The 18,980-nt window shown below is 48.1% G+C and overlaps 1 long non-coding RNA gene across 1 annotated transcript; it reads right to left on the bottom strand.

Moving 5' to 3' along the window:
* Positions 1-2,422: 2,422 nt before the first annotated feature.
* Positions 2,423-18,751, bottom strand: LOC138775687 (uncharacterized). The gene is made up of 3 exons (XR_011360610.1): positions 18,627-18,751; positions 18,061-18,147; positions 2,423-2,507 (listed from the first exon to the last, which is right to left on the bottom strand). It is a non-coding gene; the product is annotated as an uncharacterized lncRNA (long non-coding RNA).
* Positions 18,752-18,980: the final 229 nt, after the last annotated feature.

The raw sequence follows: 18,980 nt of genomic DNA, 5'->3' as shown, positions 1-18,980 counted from the left end.
CTCACATAGCAGCGATCTGCTGCCGTAGCTCCGTGGAATAGGAGCGTCGGCAGCAGACGCTGCTATATGCTATGGGCTGCCTGGATGCAGCTCACCGCGTCCCCACCCGGACGACACGCGTGGAATAGCGGCGGCAGAAAGTGGGGGACGAGAAGCATACGAGCGCTGACATCGCTCATTTGCTCCTCCAGTCGGCCTGTGGAATAGGGCCTTTAGCTCTTGAGCATCTAGTAACAGGAATCAGGTGTAAGGGTCCATTTACACAGAAAGATTATCTGTAGAGATGCGTGAACCAGGTTCGGGTTCGAGTCGATCCGAACCAGAACGATCGCATTTGATTAGTGGTGGCTGCAGAACTTGGATAAAGCTCTAAGGTTGTCTGGAAAACATGGATACAGCCATATAATGACTATATCCATGATTTCCAGATAGCCTTAGGGCTTTATCCAATTTCAGCAGCACCGCTAATCAAATGCCGAAACTTTGGGTTCAGATCGACTCGAGCATACTCCAGGTTTGCTCATCTCTAATTATCTGCCAAAGATTTGAAGCCAAAGGGCCTGTTACACCAAAAGATGTCTGACAGATTTTTTTCAGCCAAAGTCAGAAACTGACTATAAACAGAAAACAGGTCGTAAAGATTAGACCCAGATTTCCCCTCTTTTCAAATCCATTCCTGGCTTGGCTGAAAAAATCTGTAAGATAATCTGTCAGACATCTTTTGGTGTAATAGGGCCTAAAGTCAGGAACAGACTATAAACAGAGATAAGGTCATAAGGAGAGATTTTCTCTTTTCAAATCCATTCCTGGCTTTGGCTTCAAATCTTTGACAGATAATCTCTCAGATAATCTTAGGGTGCGTGCACACTATGGAATGTCCGTGTATGACCCACGGCGGATTCCGTCGCTCGTATACGCATGCAGCGGCGTGGATCTCCGCCCGTGCCATAGACCCTATTCTATGCATGGGCAGATTCACATTCCGCCGAAAGAATTGACATGTCGCGTGCAGGTACGAGTGACGGAATCCGCCGAGGGTCATACACGGGAATTCTGTAGTGTGCACGCACCCTGACTGTGTAAATTGACCCTTAGAGAGTATCATAAACCATGAACACAGCAGAATGGGGGGTGGGTGGGTGGAGCGTCCTTGCTGTATCATGCAGGAAGAGGGCTGATACTGAGCAGGAAGGGTATATGACAACCAAACTGCCTCCATGATAGGCCACCACATAAGGGATTCCGATTACTCCTAAGCCACCAATGAGATTGGAGGGTGAAACACCAACACGACAGGGCTGGATTACCCGGGCCACAAACACCCTGGCAGTTCCTTACTTAGGCAGATTGGTGTACCCAAGGCTGCTAGGAGTAGCGCACCCTCTAAGCAACATAACTGACCCCTTAACCTTTATTAATATCTATTAGATAACTTTAAAGCGTAACTGTCATGTTTTTTTTTTATTGCAGAAATCAGTAGTATAAGCGATTTTAAGAAACTCTGTAATAGGTTTCATCAGCCAAAAAAGCTCCTTCTGTACTCAAGAAGCAATCTCCCAGCCTCCCCCCCCCTGACTTCTTATCTGTGCATTATCAGGCAAACACGTCTTCATTACAGAGAAGCCAGTGAAGACGGGTTCTGCTCTCTCCATTGTACGCCTTGTACGCATTGTAGCATGAAGACCATCATCTCCCTATTCTGTGGATCTGGGTTTCTGGAACACTGTCTTTAGCTGCCTCCGTCGCTGTTTCCTATAAGAAAGGAGTGTGCGCCATAGTCAGCTGGAGAAACACCTGATAACTCCAAAACTTTTCTTCATCACCGACTGAAATTGAAAATAGGTTAAGAGGCAGCCGTCATCATGTAGCAAGAAAGTACACCATGGGGGTGTCAGGAAACGTATTGGAAGACTATTTGTACCAGGTACATACTACCTGTTGCAGACATTATCAGAAACCATGTACCATCTTCCTGCAACAAATTCTAACCCTAAAAAGACGCTACCACATCCATCAGACTTAAGACCACACGAACAAGTGGATGGTGGGGCCACAAGCTCACCAATTCTCAAGGCCCCAAAGAAGGCTAAGCAGAAGGCCACTGTGAACAAAAGGGCTTTAGAGTCCGACTAACAGAGTGAGCAAAGATGGGTCAACATCTTGCCAAGCCAAAGCGTTGGTGATGGGACATCTACAGTCTTTTTGGGCATATTCTCTCTTTCAACTTGGAAGGAAACATCAGTTCAATCCCTCAGTTTAAAATAGAAACTGAGCCCCAATAACCTTCGCAGAGCCACTAAGCTTGAAACCCCGCTTTCCCCGTAAGGAGAGCAGATAGGAGATGGTAACTGCGAACCTATCCACATTACATATGGCAACTTAATGGGACCCCACCATTGAAAGGCATTCCCTCCACGCCTTACCATAACTGTTCCAGGTAAGTCCCAGCGATGATGTGGGCACTCTGCATCCTCCTGTGCTGCACCTGGGCAAAGGCTTTGAAACTCCTGCCAATTAAAGCGAGAGAGATTGTCAGCTATCAAGTTACAGGTGCCGGGAACATATTGTGACTAAAAGCAAATACTATATTCCTGCCAATCTTAAGGTCAAGGTTTGGAACACCAATCCAAACCTAGTATGGCCTCAAAACCACAAGAACCTGCTGCATCAGTGAAAAGGGGCACCTCAGCGTTAGTGACCTCACAGGATGGAACACATGTTCAACCATTGTATGTTGACAGGAATTGTCTCCAAACCATGAGGTCCGCTTTTAACCCCTTAAGGACCAAGCCTATTTGGGCCTTAATGACCAGGCTCATTTTTCAAAATCTGACCTGTCTCACTTTATGTGCTTATAGCTCAGTGATGCTTTAACGTATGCTAGCGATTCTGAGATTGTTTTTTCGTAACATATAGTACTTTATGTTAGTGGCAAAATTTGGTCACTGTCTTGTGTGTTTTTTGTGAAAAACATCAAAATATCATGAAAAATTAGAAAATTGTGCACTTTACGAACTTTGAAATTCTTTGCTTCTAAAAAAAGAAAGTCACATGACAAAAATTAGTTACTAAGTCACATTACCAATATGTCCTCTTTATTCTGGCATAATTTCGTAAAAATATTTAACTTTTTTAGGGTGTTACGGGGCTTAGAAATTTATCAGCAAATTATCAAATTTTCATGAAATTTCCAAAACTGATTTTTTTTTTAGGGACCAGTTCTTTTCTTAAGCTGATTTAGGAGGCTTGTATACTGGAAACCCCCATAAGTGACCCCATTTTGGAAACTAGACACCTTAACCCTTTAAGGACATGGCCCATTTTCGTTTTTACGTTTCGGTTTTTCCTCCTTTTGTTTAAAAGGTCATAGCACTTGCATTTTTTCCACCTAGAAACCCACATGACCCCTTATTTTTTGCGTCACTAATTGTACTTTGCAATTACAGGCTGAATTTTTGCATAAAGTACACTGCGAAACCAGAAAAAAAATTCAAAGTGTGGTGAAATTGAAAAAAAACCCGCATTTCTTTTATTTGGGGGAAATGTGTTTTTACGCCATTCGCCCTGGGGTAAAACTGACTTGTTATGCATGTTCCTCAAGTCGTTACGATTAAAACGATATATAACATGTATAACTTATATTGTATCTGATGGCCTGTAAAAATTCAAACCGTTGTTAACCAATATACGTTCCTTAAAATCGCTCCATTCCCAGGCTTATAGCGCTTTTATCCTTTGGTCTATGGGGCTGTGCGAGGTGTCATTTTTTGCGCCATGATGTGATCTTTCTATCGGTACCTTGATTGCGCATATACGACTTTTTGATCGCTTTATATTACATTTTTTCTGGATTTGATGCGACCAAAAATACAATTTTGCACTTTGGGATTTTTTTGCGCTGACGCCGTTTACCGTACGAGATCAGGAATGTGATTAATTAATAGTTTTGGGCGATTACGGCTGCTGCAGCCGAAAACGAACGAGTGCCGAGCCGAGGACGGCGCCATCTTGAACGCGTCCCCGGCCGGCATCAGTAACGGAGATCGCTCCTCCAGGACAAGGTCCCGGAGGAGCGATCTCCCCCACTAGACCCCAGGGAAACGTTGCCTCCGGTAATCGGAACTTTGACAGCTGCCTCCGATTAGCTAATTAGCGGGCACGGCGATCAGACCGTGCCCGCTAATAGCAGCGGTCCCGGGCTACTCGCGGCACCCGGGATCGCGGCACTTCAAAGCTGGGCCGCCGCGCGGCCCCGCTTTGAAGTGCAAGTGAGGACATATGACGTACGCATACGTCCTATGTCCTTAAGAGGTTAAAGAATTAATCTAGGGGTATAATGAGCATTTTAACCCTACAGGGGCTGGAAGAAAGTATTCACAATTAGGCCGGAAAAAAATGGAAAAAAGAAATTTTCCAATAATATATTTGTTAAGATTAAAGTATCTCATTTTCATAATAAACATGAGAGAAAATGCACCCGAAATTTAGTAACGCAGGTTCTCCTGAGTACAACGGTACCCCATATGTGGGCATAAACCACTGTATGGGCACACAGCCGGGCTCAGAAGGGAAGGAGCGCCTATTAGCATTTCCAGTTCAGATTTTGCTTAAGTTTCTGAGCGCCAGGTGCGTTTGCAGTGCCCCTGTAGTGTCAGCAGAATAGAACCCCCCCCAAAAGTCACCCCATTTTGGAAAGTACACCCCTCAAAGAATACATCTTGGTGTGTGGTGACCATTTTGACCCCACAGGTATTAGAGGAAAGTATTCAAAAGAAGACAGTAAAAATGAAAAAATAGAATTTTTCCAATAATATGTTTGTTTAGTTTGAAATTTCTCAATTTCACGGGAAAACAGGGAAGAAAACTCACCCCAATACATGTAACGCAGGGTTCTCCTGCGTAGAACGGTACCCCATACGTGGGCATAAACCACTGTATGGGCACACAGTGGGGCTCAGAAGGGAAGGAGCGCCAATTAGCATTTCCAGTTCAGATTTTGCTGAAGAAGTTTCTGAGCGCCAGGTGCGTTTGCAGTCTCCCTGTAGTGTCAGCAGAATAACCCCCCTACAAAAGCCCCCCTTATTTAGGAAAGTGCACCCCTCAAAGAATACATCTTGGGGTGTGTGACCATTTTGACCCCACAGGTATTAGAGGAAAGTATTCAAAAGAAGACAGTAAAAATGAAAAAATAGAATTTTTCCAATAATATGTTTGTTTAGTTTGAAATTTCTCAATTTCACGGGAAACAGGGAAGAAAACTCACCCCAATACATGTAACGCAGGTTCTCCTGCGTAGAACGGTACCCCATATGTGGGCATAAACCACTGTATGGGCACACAGTGGGGCTCAGAAGGGAAGGAGCGCCAATTAGCATTTCCAGTTCAGATTTTGCTGAAGAAGTTTCTGAGCGCCAGGTGCGTTTGCAGCTCCCCTGTAGTGTCAGCAGAATAACCCCCCTACAAAAGCCCCCCTTATTTAGGAAAGTGCACCCCTCAAAGAATACATCTTGGGGTGTGGTGACCATTTTGACCCCACAGGTATTAGAGGAAAGTATTCAAAAGAAGACAGTAAAAATGAAAAAATAACATTTTTCCAATAATATGTTTGTTTAGTTTGACATTTCTCAATTTCACGAGGAACAGGGGAGAAAACTCACCCTAATATATGTAAAGCAGGTTCTCCTGAGTAGAACGGTACCCCATATGTGGGCATAAACCACTGCATGGGCACACAGCCGGGCTCAGAAGGGAAGGAGCGCCAATTTAGCATTTCAGTGAAGATTTTTCTGAAGTTTCTGAGCGCCAGGTGCGTTTTCAGAGCCCCTGTAGTGTCAGCAGAATAGAACCCCCCAAAAGTCATCCCATTTTGGAAAGTACAACCCTCAAGGAATTCAACTTGGGGTGTGGTGAGCATTTTGACCCCACAGGTATTGGAGGAAAGTATTCAAAAGAAGACCGTAAAAATGAAAAAAATTTAATTTTTCCAATAACATGTTTGTTTAGTTGAAATTTCTCTATTTCACCAGGAACAGGGGAGAAAAAGCACCCCAAAATTTGTAACGGAGGTTCTCCTGAGTACAATGGTACCCCATACGTGGGCATAAACCACTGTATGGGCACACAGCAGGGCTCAGAAGAGAAGGAGTGTCATTTTAGTTACAGGCATTATGTGGGTGTTTACTGGTTATCTGGGGTGGTAATGGACAATCTCGGGGTGTTTACTGGCTATCTGAGGTGGCAACAGGCAATCTGGTGGGGTTATGGGCAATCTGGGGTGGTTACGAGCAGTCTGTGCCAATCTGGGGTGGTTACGGGCAATCTGGGGTGGTCACGGGCAATCTGGGGTGGTTACGGGCAATCTGGGGGTGTTTACTGGCTGTATGGGGTGGTTATGGGCAATCTTGGGGTGTTTACTGGCTATATGGGGTGGTTATGGGCAATCTTGGGGTGTTTACTGGCTATCTGGGGTGGTGATGGGCAATCTGGGGGTGTTCACTGACTATCTGGGGTTTCAACGGGCAATCTGGGGTGGTGACGGGAAATCTGGGGTGGTGACGGGCAATCTAGGGTGGTTACGGTCAATCTGGGGTGGTTATGGGCAATCTGGGGTGGTTGCGAGCAATCTGGGGTGGTTACAGGCAATTTGGGGTAGTTACAGGCAGTCTGTGGCAATCTGGGGTGGTTACGGGCAATCTGTGGTGGTTACGGGCTGTCTGGAATGGGAATGGGCTATCTGGGGTGGTACAGGCAATCTGGAGGGGATACGGGAAATCGGGAGATTACAGGCAATTTGGGGTAGTGACAGGCAATCTGGGGTAGTGACGGGCAATCTGGGGTGGTTATGGGCTGTCTGGGATGGTTATGGACTATCTGGGGTGGATACGGGCAATCTGGGGAGATTACGGACAATCTGGGAGATTACAGGCAATCTAGGGTGGTTACAGGCAATCTGGGGTGGTGACGGGCAATCTGGGGTGGTTACAGGTACTCTGGGGTGGTTACAAGTAATCCAGGGTGGTTACGGGTAATCCAGGGCACTTGACTTTGGTGACAGGCGTAAAAAAAGTGCCGACACCATTTGGAACAAGCGATAAGTGGTATGTAGTATATACCGCTGATCACTTGTACTGGGACCACACCGGGTGGTCACCGATTATTGCCCCATGCTCTCCGCCACCTCCGGTCGGTGGAGGGAATGAAGCTTTGATCATTTTAGGAATCCATCACTGTGAACAGAGTCTGTTCACAGTGATGGCGGCGGCCATCTGATCCAAGAGGGGAGGGTCAGTGACCAGGTCACTAGGGTTAATTCTGGGGACAGGGGGGGGGACATGTTCTCATCTCCTCTCACTGTGGATTCATGGTGAGAAGAGATGAAAGCGTTCAACTGCGCTGGCAATGTCCGTTACCGGTGGCCGCCGTTATACTGATAATAACGACGATCGACGGTGAGGGGACTTGCCGGGACTTACCCCACACTCTGCCCCAACCCCTCAGCTACCTCTGGTAGCTGAGAGGAGGGGGCTGCGGGCATTACCGGTGCTGCTGCACTATTCTGCACCATCGCCATAAAGAGCTGATGGCAGCAGAATAGAGCCCATTAGTGATCGCCGTAATAATCCGTAATAATTACTATTGTAATGCAGTGTATTGAGTATGTGTCAGCTACTTGCTGACAGGCATCTGCTTGGCCTTACCTGTGTATGGCTGAGCAGAGGCATATCCATGGTGAGCCCGGGGGCCTTCATTAGGACCCCGGGATCACCATGGAGACCGTCGGGGGACCGGACTTTGCCGCGGGACTTCTGATCAGGTCAGTATACCCGCGGCACCGACCGGAACCCGTTAGATGCCGCTGTCACGCTTTGACAGTTACAGGAGGGGGTCAGCTGTCACACTGACCGCTGATCCCCCGTCCTGCAGCCGTCGCCGGGCGGCAATTTGTTCCGATGCGTACGCCGTTAAAAGGCGTACGTATCGGAATAAAGCCCATTAGTGACCGCCGTGAAAAGGCAGCATGGCGGTCACTAAGGGGTTAAAGGCTTTGTCAGGCGAATATTGTGGCCTGGCCATTGGACCAATCTCATTCTCGTGAATAAAGACAGACGCCTGCCAGAAATACTGCCCATGGGCATTATTCTGCAGGTGAAGACTAATACACCTAGGAGGAATTGTAACTGGTGAAGGGTGACCTTTTTTAGTAGAACAGAAAACAGCATTAAAACCATTTCTAGCGAATCGAGTTCTATCCCTAGAAAGGGAAGTGGTGGGACCCTCAGTTTTCTCTGCCACTATGGATACACCAAACTTTTTCATATAGAAACAAGGTGGAAAGGAAAAACTGATATGTTACCACCAGGGGCTACAAACAAGAATTCATCAAGGTAATGTATGATTGCATTGCTACCCATCTCATCAGGGCCGTCTTAACAAAACTATGGGCCCCTGGGCACAGTTGTGGACTGGGCCCCCCCACCCAAGATCAAGTCCCCGCATCCCCCCTCCCCCCCTAACCTTGTGCCATGCAGCCCCATGTGGGGAAAAAGAAATAGAATACCCCCCTGCATCCCCCCATATAGAATAGCCCCCCCTGCATCCCCCCATATAGAATAGCCCCCCCCATATAGAATAGCCCCCCTGCATCCCCCCATATAGAATAGCCCCCCCCCTGTGCATCCCCCCATATAGAATAGCCCCTCTGTGCATCCCCCATATAGAATAGCCCCCCCCCTTATAGAATAGCCCCCCCTGTGCATCCCCCCATATAGAATAGCCCCCCCTGTGCATCTCCCCATATAGAATAGCCCCCCCTGTGCATCTCCCCATATAGAATAGCCCCCCCTGTGCATCTCCTCATATAGAATAGCCCCCCCTGTGCATCCCCTCATATAGAATAGCCCCCCCTGTGCATCTCCCCATATAGAATAGCCCCCCCTGTGCATCTCCCCATATAGAATAGCCCCCCTGTGCATCTCCCCATATAGAATAGCCCCCCCTGTGCATCTCCCCATATAGAATAGCCCCCCCTGTGCATCTCCCCATATAGAATAGCCCCCCTGTGCATCTCCCCATATAGAATAGCCCCCCCTGTGCATCTCCCCATATAGAATAGCCCCCCCTGTGCATCTTCCCCCCTATAGAATAGACCCCCCCTGTGCATCTTCCCACGAAGAATAGCTCCCCCCTGCATCCTCCCATCTAAAATAGCCCTCCTGTGCATCTCAATTCGCCCCATCCCCCCCCGGTGTGGCCACATGTGAAGGGGTTTAAAAAAAAAATATATAAAAAAATAATACAACTCACCTCTCCTCGGGCCGGATCTTCAGTCTGCAGCTTCTCCCTGCTGCTGCAGCACGGCGGCTCCTCTCTCCGCTCTCAGGTCCTCAGCGGCGCGTCAGGGAAGTAACGTCACCGCTGGGGACCTGATGTAGGTGCCTGCAGACGTGCCTGCGTACAGCACGTCTGCGGCTCCTGGGGGGATCAGGCGGCCCAGAAGAGACTGAGGGAATAGCACGGCGGCCGGCCGCGCTATTCTCTCAGTCACAACTACTGCAGAGGGTCGGCCGCGGGTCGTGGCCCACGGCCCACTCAATGGTGAGGAAGACCGGCCGGGGGACACATGCCCCCCGGCCCAGCCCGCCCCTGGTCTTTCCCTTTCTGCAGGGTAGGCGACTGCCACTGGGGCCCCCCATGAGTCATAGGCCCCCGGGCAGCCGCCTACCCTGCCCAATGGGAAAGACTGCCCTGCATCTCATATCGTAACTTCCATTCCAAAATGGAACCGAATAGTTCGAAATAATAGCATGGTATAGAACAGCCCATTGGCAAGCAAGTATCATAGTATAGTGACTAGTGATGAGCGAGCATGCTCGTCCCAGCTTGGTACTCGTTCGAGTATGAGGGTACTAGTTACTCGGACGAGCATCTTGTGATACTCGAGAAAATCTCATCATCCATTTCCTGTAAGTTTGGGCGCTATTTCTCAGCTAATAAACATGCAGGAGACTCTTTGGTACATCCTGCGATCACGTGGGACCCATACATGTCGATAGCAGTGATTGGTTGGCCAGATCAGATGACCCTGCCATATAAAAAGCGCGTCTGGCAAGGCTCTGCTCACATGTATGCTGGAAGAGATTAGGGACAGAGCTGCTGCTGGTCAGGGAGAGCGTTAGGGGGGTGAATTAGTGTTCCAGTAGGCAGGAAATACTAGCGAAACAACCAAACAGCCCTTGTAAGGGCTTCAAATCGTTTTTAAATTGTATTTCTACAGACTGCTGGCTGGGACTTGCAGTGCAGCTACCACGATTTCACCTGCACACTGTGGTGACCGGCTGCTGGCAGAAAAGGGAGATTAGGTGTTGCATACACACCCCTAAGAAGGGCTCAGTAAATCAGTACTCTTTTATTGGGCCATCTACTATATTTTCTGATTTCTGTATTTCTTACACAAGGCATATATCTAAGTTCACTACTGCCTGCACAGAGTAAAGGGGGTGTCACAGAGTGTGTACAGGTGCAGCCATCATCAGATTGTATATCACAGCCCCCAAAAAACTAGTGGGACCACTAGTATATTTTCTGATTTCTGTATTTCTTACGCAAGCCATATCTAAGTTTACTACTGCTTGCACAGTGTAAAGGGGGGGTCACAGAGTGAGGTTGTGTGCACCTGAGCTCCCTCTGGGGGAGGGGGAATGGCTTCAGATCCTGGAGGGAGTGAGGGGAGTTGGACTGAGTCCTCTGGGAAAGGCCCTGGTCTGGATCTGGGCCTCCATCCTGATGTTGGAGAAGGTCCATCTTGTGGAGGTCAGTCTGGGGTTGTGGATGAGGAGATGGCTGCTGTCGCTGCTGTAAGTACTAAAGTTATCAATAAGGATATACTGAAGAAGGAATTGCAAATCTCAAGATTGCGTGATGACGTAAAGAGAGAGACTGATCCTAGAGAGAAGCTGATGAAGTGTGAGCGGCTGGATGTTTGTCCGAGGGATCTTGTTGCTATGAAAGATTCATATAGAAAAGAGCCAAATGTACCCCCAAAAATACAGACATGGTCACCTCTAGTAAGGAAGGAAACCAGGCATCAAGCGTCCCGGAGACAGGAAATGATCAGCAATCAGGACATTGTTTATGACAGTGTGATAAATATTGTAACACAAGAGAGATCTGCAAGTGTCATGGCTGCTGCACAGCCTGTAGAGGACAATGTGGCCACTGAGGGGTTAACTGCACAAGGCACTGGGGATGACTGCATGGACTGCAAGGATACATGGTCACAGGATAATAGTGCTGTATGTGATCCAGACCCTGAGAGGAGAGGGTTAATAGTCCATATATCTGATGCCTGTGTACTGGGTGGGATTGTGTCTGATACTCAGGAGCCTATAAGACTGCCAACAGGTAACCCACCTATACCCCCCGCAGACTGCTGGCTCTTATGACTAAATAAAAACACAACACCATTCTACTTTTGCTGGACGAGGGTCGGCCACAGCATTTATTAATTTTAACTCTTTCAAGTAACTCCCAACTCTCTCCAACGTGGAGAACTCATACCCAGGCTGGGCGCGGAGTGCCGGCCGCTGGACTCCCAGCGGGCACATCGAACTTCCAGGCTCGCTTTATCACAACCTTTAACCTCTGAACCGCCACCAAGGAGCCCTTATAAACCTATAGGGCTCCGACACCCGCCAAGCAAATATATGGCGTGTTTGATGCCATCCTGGAGGACAGATATAAAAATATCCAATCCAATGTCGAAGAGATGCACTCCATCAGGCCGCATCAGACTGCTGTTGTCACCCTCGAGCTGCCGGTGCCTAACTACCACCCAGTACCTGGATCTTACAAATCGGGACACACGGGAATTGATGGACCTACGGGCCCTCTCAACGGCAGCGACATCCCGGGCATCTTGCCAGACCACCCGAGAAACTATCTCAGGCCATACCAAGACTAGGTCTGAGAAAAAGGTAGCAAAACGGTTGATGTCTGCTCGCATGAGTGTCAATAACTCAGCCATTCTCATGGAGCAGAGATCATTTCCCCCCACATGCAAAACTAAAATTATTGCACCCGACACTCTGGAACTGATGTCAACAACTTCCGAGAACACCTGGGACCACCGCAGCCCACCAATACCCCTCCAATTGACTTCCATGCCACGAAATCCAAGGTCGCGGCCCACCGGTTGACACTCCTCTCTCTGTGCCGCTCGAGCAATATATGAGTGGCCAAGAATCCAGATCACGGGCCTAGCAAGACCTAATAATAGCAGGGGGAACTCCGATAGCCGACAAACAGCGGCGAAAAACCGAAATAAACTGGTACCTGGTAAAGAGAGTGGAATCTGCATGAACGAAAAAATTCTTGCCTCTGGGCCGCAAAGACAGATACTCAGTGACGCATTGCACCGGGCAAACAGAGCCGTTTACACCTTGTATGGGTATCCATACACCTTGTCGGTACAGATTCGTTTTTGAGCCGCGCAAGCGCAAACGTAAAGAACCATTAAAAGCTAAGACGTCGTCAAAACGAAGACCTCCCTGCTTCGACTTAGAAGGGGGAAGGAGTTCCCCTATTCGCAATGCCCCAAAAAAGGCAGTGCAAAAGCAAGCCGCAAAAAGACGCGCTTCCAACACTGAAGAGCAGACGTGGCTACACGCTGCAACTATATTCCTAGTAAATCGTAAGACACGGGGCGTCTAGCTTCGCGTCGAAAATGTTCTTTTCTCCAGCCCTTCAGGGCCTGTCTGATGAGAAAATGTTTAGTGGAATCAGCCCAGCCATGCATTTTTAGAAAAAAGGCTACTCCGGAAAGTGAACGCATAACAACCGAGATAGAAACCTTGGCCTCGCGCAACTGTACGAAATACTCGAGTGTGACCTGTAACCTTAGGGAATCACTCGAACCTGCTAACTGTAACCAGGCATTCCAGGCCTTACCGTGCCTCTACCAAGTCGGCGGAGTAACCGAGGAACTAATCAGGGTCATCAGTTGCTGTTGTCCACTATGTCCCAGAGGTGTGGAGGGCATAATTGACCATGGATATCAGCTCCCGGTAAGAGCACTCGGAATTCCTGCCAATGACAACGAGAAAGGGCATCAGCGAGAACGTTATCCTTACCGGGGATGTGCCTTGCTCGAAAGTAGATGTTCAATTCCAGACAGCGGAGCACCATGTGTCGCAGCAATGCCAGAACCGGAAGAGAAGAAGACAGACGGTTAAGGCAATATACAACCTCGTACGGAAACAAATGTGCCTGTTCCTAAACTGTACACCCCAAATTTCAATGGCAACTATAATTGGAAATAGCTCCAGGAGGGTTAGATTTTTACACAGAGATGGTTTCCAGTGTTCTGGCCAAGAGGAGTAACACCAAGCTTTACGAAAAATAGCTCCAAAACCGCAGGAACCCGAGGCATCTGTGAACAACTCTAACTCACCATTGCTGCACTCAACACTTCGAAGACATGTACGGCCATTGTAAGAGTCAAGAAATGATCTCCAAACGAGCAGATCACCTTTTAGCTGCTTCGTCAGCCGATTTCTATGCCCTGGGGCCCTAACCCCCCGGGTTGACAATAAAAGGCGACGGGAGAAAACCCTGCCCATCGGCATCACCCGGCAGGCAAAGACTTACAGGCCCAACAGAGACTGCATCTGCCGCAACATAACTTTTTGAACTGCACAAAAAACCTCTATTAGCTGCGAAAGCCAAAGAAGCTTATCAGGGGGAAGTCTGAACACCATCTCCGTGGAGTCGATTTCTATACCTAGAAAAGACAAAGTGGTGCTGGGTCCTTCTGTTTTTTCTTCTGACACTGGCACACCGAATCGTTTCATAAAGAAACAAAACGAGTTCAGGAGATAAAGACATTGACTACTTCCGCCCGGAGCCACAAAGAGGAAGTCATGTAAATAGTGTAAAATAGGTGTGGAACCTGTTTCACATCTTACCACCCATTCAAGGAAAGTACTGAACATCTCGAAATAATGGCAAGATATGGAACAGCCCATCGGCAAGCAAGTGTCATAGTAATACTTTCCCTCAAAATGACAACCAAGGAGGTGGTAGCAATCCGGATGCACATGGAGAAGGCGAAAGGCGGACTCAATGTCCAATTTCGCCATCAATGCACCAGGTCCCGCCTGTCTCACTAACATAACTGCCCTGTCAAATGAGACATACGAGACCGATGCATCTGCCTGCGAAATGCCGTCATTTACAGACATACAGTACCGGGTACGAAAGGTGGTGTATGAGTCATCAAACGTAACCATACATCAGTGGCTTTAACACCCCAGCCAATGTCTGGCTGGAGACTTAAACGCCGACAAAATTCTTCATCGTAACGCCACCACGCTGAGCCCCCATGAGTTTTATATGCTGTATAGACCGTGTCTAAATATATAAATACCTCCTGACAACGCTCAGGGTTCTTCTGCCGCATCACACAACCTAATACAGCAAAAGCCTGCAACCAATTGTTCATTGTCTTCGCAGGCTTAAGGCCCTATTACACGGGTTGTTAAGAGGAGCAAACGAGCGCTCTCAGAGCGGGTGAGTGCGGGCGGGGAGCTGCGGGGGGGCTGCCCGGGTGATCGCTGATCGTCCGGGCAGCCCATAGGATATAGCAGAGTCTGCTGCCAATGCTCCTATTCAACGGAGCGACGGCAGCAGATCACTGCTATATCAGTCGCTTGTTTTTCAGCATATTGGAAAACAAGCGACTGCAACGATCAGCCGACATGAACGATGTCGGCTGATCGTTGCACTCTATTCCACGGGACGATTATCGTCCGTAGCGGCCGATATCGGCCGAATACGGACGATAATTGTTCCGTGGAATAGGGCCTTTAGGCCTACGATCATAAGGTCTGGCGTCAGGGAGACGCCGTTCCTTATCTATGGTAAACTGATCTACCGATATCAGGGACCATATGTCAATATATTGATTGGCCCATATTTTTTCTTTGACCTCTTGTTCAACATGAGTACCCAGTGGACTAACCCCACAAAAGAAAACATCTTTTTGTGCACTAACAGAAGGACGTGTACTTTTTGCAGAAGCAGACATGACCTGCGGAGTAGGGGAAGTTGCTTTTTCTAATAAGGATTTTAGCAAGGTCAACATGTCCCCCGAACCCGTCCCCCAGGCATCGACATAATTAAACTCACCTGAAGTAGTCGCTTGAGGAGGCAAAACAGGCATTGTTGGTAGAAAGGTGTCGCAGAAGGAAGAGGAGGAGGGGCAGGAGAGACAGGTGGAGGAGGAATGGCAGCAGGGGGATCCTCCTGTGGAACCAGGCTGCCTGCCCTGGACGGCGGAGGCTCCAGCCTCGTACGCGCATGAGACCGGCCAGTCTTGCCGGAGGACCACTCGGATGACGAGGGGGATCGCCAGCGGGGAGGTCTAGACCTCCCGAACCGGTGAGAAGCTCTGGAATAATGGGGGGAACGTCGTCTTCTAGAACCTCTGTAGCTACGGCTCCCAGAATCCTGAGAGGAGGAAGAGGATCTGGACCCATGGCGGGGCCTATGGGATCTCCTGTGCGATACAGCCACGGGCATCTGCTCAATGCTGGCAGGAACCGCAGCAGGATTAGTTGCTTGTGCGGCAGGGGTAACAGATTGTGGAGCAGGCAGAACTGACTGGGCAGCAGGGGTAACTGACTGGGCAACCGGGGTGATTATATGTGCAGATGCCACAGCCGAGGACAGAGGGGGTGGAGGGAGGGAGGTAGAAGCAGCAGCAGCAGCCACCTCTGCTGCTGCGGCTGTAGAGGCTACCTCCGTGGCCGATGCTGCAAGGGCAGACTGTGACAACATTGGAGCCGCCTGAGAGGGCGATCCGATGAGGAGCTCTGACTGGCCTGTGCTCCCATCCTGACAGCCGGCGCAGGAATATGATGGTGCGGCGAACTGGAAGTCGCCGCCGCGGCACTTCCGGTAAGGGGGCAGGGCTTCGGGAAGGCTGTAGACTCACAATCGTCTACAGGAAACAACATGGAGGTCAGCAAACAAAGGGTAAATATCTCCACAGCCCATAGCAGCACTGACCCCAGTAACAACATGGAGGTCAGCGAACAAAGGGTAAATATCTCCACAGCCCATAGCAGCACTGACCCTAGTATCAACATGGAGGACAGTGAGCAGTCACCTCCAGTACAGAGGAGCAGCTCCAGTGTACAGCAGGTAGGGGCAGTTAACCCCACAGGCCAGGGTAGCACTGACCTCAGAAACAACATGGAGGTCAGCGAGCAGTCACCTCCAGTACAGAGGATCAGCTCCAGTGTACAGCAGGTAGGGGCAGGTAACCCCACAGCCAGGGTCGGACTGGGCCACTGGGGGACCGGGGATAGGCCCCGCTCCCCAGTCAGGGAACACAGTCTAGCCGCAGCGGGGGGCCCCGTGCTCCAGGGGGGCCCACTCAGCCGCCGATTGCTGGCCCGCACCTTCCCTTCCTTGTGATCGCAAGCGTCTTGCTTGCGATCACAAGCGTGCTGCCGCCGCCAACCCGACAGATGAGCAGCTGCTGGTCCCGGCAGCGTCATTACCACTGAGCTCTGTGCGCGGTCCGGCAGCTGGGACTTCCGGTTCACGTAGCGCATACTGGAAGTCCCAGCTGCTGTGGCGCGCACAGAGCTCAGTGTTGATGGCGCTGTCCAGGACCAGGAGCTGCTCATCTGTCGGGGAACAGAGCTATGGGGGGATGGACAAAATGAGGGGACTATAGGGGGGGATGGACAACATGAGGGTGCTATGGGGGGATGGACAACATGAGGGGGCTATGGGGGGGATGGACAACATGAGGGGGCTATTATGGAGGAATAGACAACATGAAGGGGCATATGGGGTGTAAGGACAACATAAGGAGGATATCTGTATTGAAGACAACTTGAGGGGGCTATATATATGGGGATGGACAGCATAAGGGGGGTACCTATAGGGGGATGGACAATATGGGGTGCCATTTATAAGGGGGACAACACAGGGGGGACCATATACTGTTAGGGATATATATATATATATATATATATAGAGAGAGAGAGAGAGAGAGTGAGGGCGTACAGGGGCCAATACATATGTGCAGTGTGTATAGAGATGAGGATGGTGACATAGTAAGGAGCCTAATATGTTTCTCTGGCAGATTCTGTGGATTTGTGGCTCATAGAAGTTCTCATAATGGCCCAGGGCAGAAGAAGATGAAAAGGGAAGAACTCTGATCAGAAAAGACGTCCCCTGTGAGTCACCTGATATATTTGGAATGTAATGTATATGGTGTATAGAACCTGTGTAGAGCTGCGTCTACCTCTATATGACTGGATGAGGTGATGGTGATCTGTGTACAGTGAATCTTATTCAGTAGCAGCGGTGGTGTTAGTCAGTATGTCGTGGTATTAGTCAGTAGCAGTGGTGGCGTTAGTCAGTATGTGGTGGTATTTGTTGCTTGTAATCCGGTACTGTGTTTTATTGGTCTTAGTATACTATATTTGGTCAGTAACAATATAGTGATGGTATTGGTTGTGGTGTGGCGGTAATATTTTCCCCTTGTATACTGGTATTATTGGTAATATTGGTATACAGGATTTGGTCAGTAACAGTATGGCAGTAATATGTATGGTGATAATATTTCCCTCTGATATACTGATATTATTGGTAATATTGGTCAGTATACAGGATCTGGTCAGTAATAGTATGGCGGTAATATGTATGGTGATAATATTTCCCTCCTATATACTGGTATTATTGGTAATATCGGTCTTGATATACAGGATCTGGTCAGTAACAGTATGGTGGTAATATGTGTGGGGATATTTGCTCTTTATATACTGGTGTCATTGGTAGCTGTATGACTTTTGTATCTAAGTATACAGCAGGGGCGTAACTAGAAATGGCAGGGCCCCATAGCAAACTTTCACATTGGGCCCCCCCCCCCCACCCAAAAAAAAAAAACTGGAGTGTCACATTTCCACCATATTCTCCTGAAGTGTGAACATAGCCTTACCCTGAGATAGCTCCATAACTCTGCCACTTAATTTATTTAAAGCTTACCTCAAAACGGGAGTAACAGAACTTGTTGACTTGTTTTCTTCTATTGCTTGATTGTAGGTTCTACTTAGAAATTCCAAGAGAAACAACCTAAAACCAATTTAAAAAGTTTATTAATCTTCTAGACCTTAATGTATATTAACATATGAGATAGCAGTACAACATACCTTTAAGGCTATGCTCATACCTCATTTTATGCTTCATCCCAGGCTATACATCACAAAGCGATGAAAACAGGATAATTAGCCTGATGTGTTGCCAATAGTCCTGCTGACTTGACTTGACATTTTGTGACTACATTCTGTCCATTTTATGGACATATAACATTCTTGTTTAAGGACTCAAAAGCATGGCAGACTACACTTCTGGACCAAAAAAGTATACATCCAGGAAATGGACAGAATGTAGTCACAAAATGGCTACATCTTGCCCTTTCAGGTCAATGGGGGAAACATCATCATCCCTTTTTTTAAAGGTTTTTTATCGCCCCACATGGGGCAGAAAATGAAGTATGAACATAACCTTAAAAGTACAAAATATCAACCTAAATGCAGTTCAACAAAGCTTACCTTAACAACTGGTTGTCATCTCTTCAAAAGTCATTTGAATTTGTATTCCAACTTTCAAAACGAAAAATGCATAAACAAGGCAACCTAAAGACCAAAAAGTAATGATAAGTAATCCACATGCATGTAATATTCACACAAAATCATCACAGTTTTGGTTGTGACAAAGCACGAAGAGCTTGAAGAATTTGAAACTTACGTGAACTAAACAGCACTTGAGATAAACCATAAAATGGAATGATTAACCTAGAGGACAGAATAAAACAAATGACTAATGCTGCTATTTGCACCAGTGCCAAGGGCTGAATCTACAGTAAACCATCTTTTTGAAAACAGTTAATTCTTGTATCAGATTTC

The sequence above is a fragment of the Dendropsophus ebraccatus genome, unplaced genomic scaffold (genome assembly GCF_027789765.1).
Source record: "Dendropsophus ebraccatus isolate aDenEbr1 unplaced genomic scaffold, aDenEbr1.pat pat_scaffold_1893_ctg1, whole genome shotgun sequence".
Lineage (NCBI taxonomy): Eukaryota > Metazoa > Chordata > Amphibia > Anura > Hylidae > Dendropsophus > Dendropsophus ebraccatus.
The sequence above is the reverse complement of the archived record's forward strand: the minus strand, read 5'-3'. Positions and strand labels throughout refer to the sequence as shown.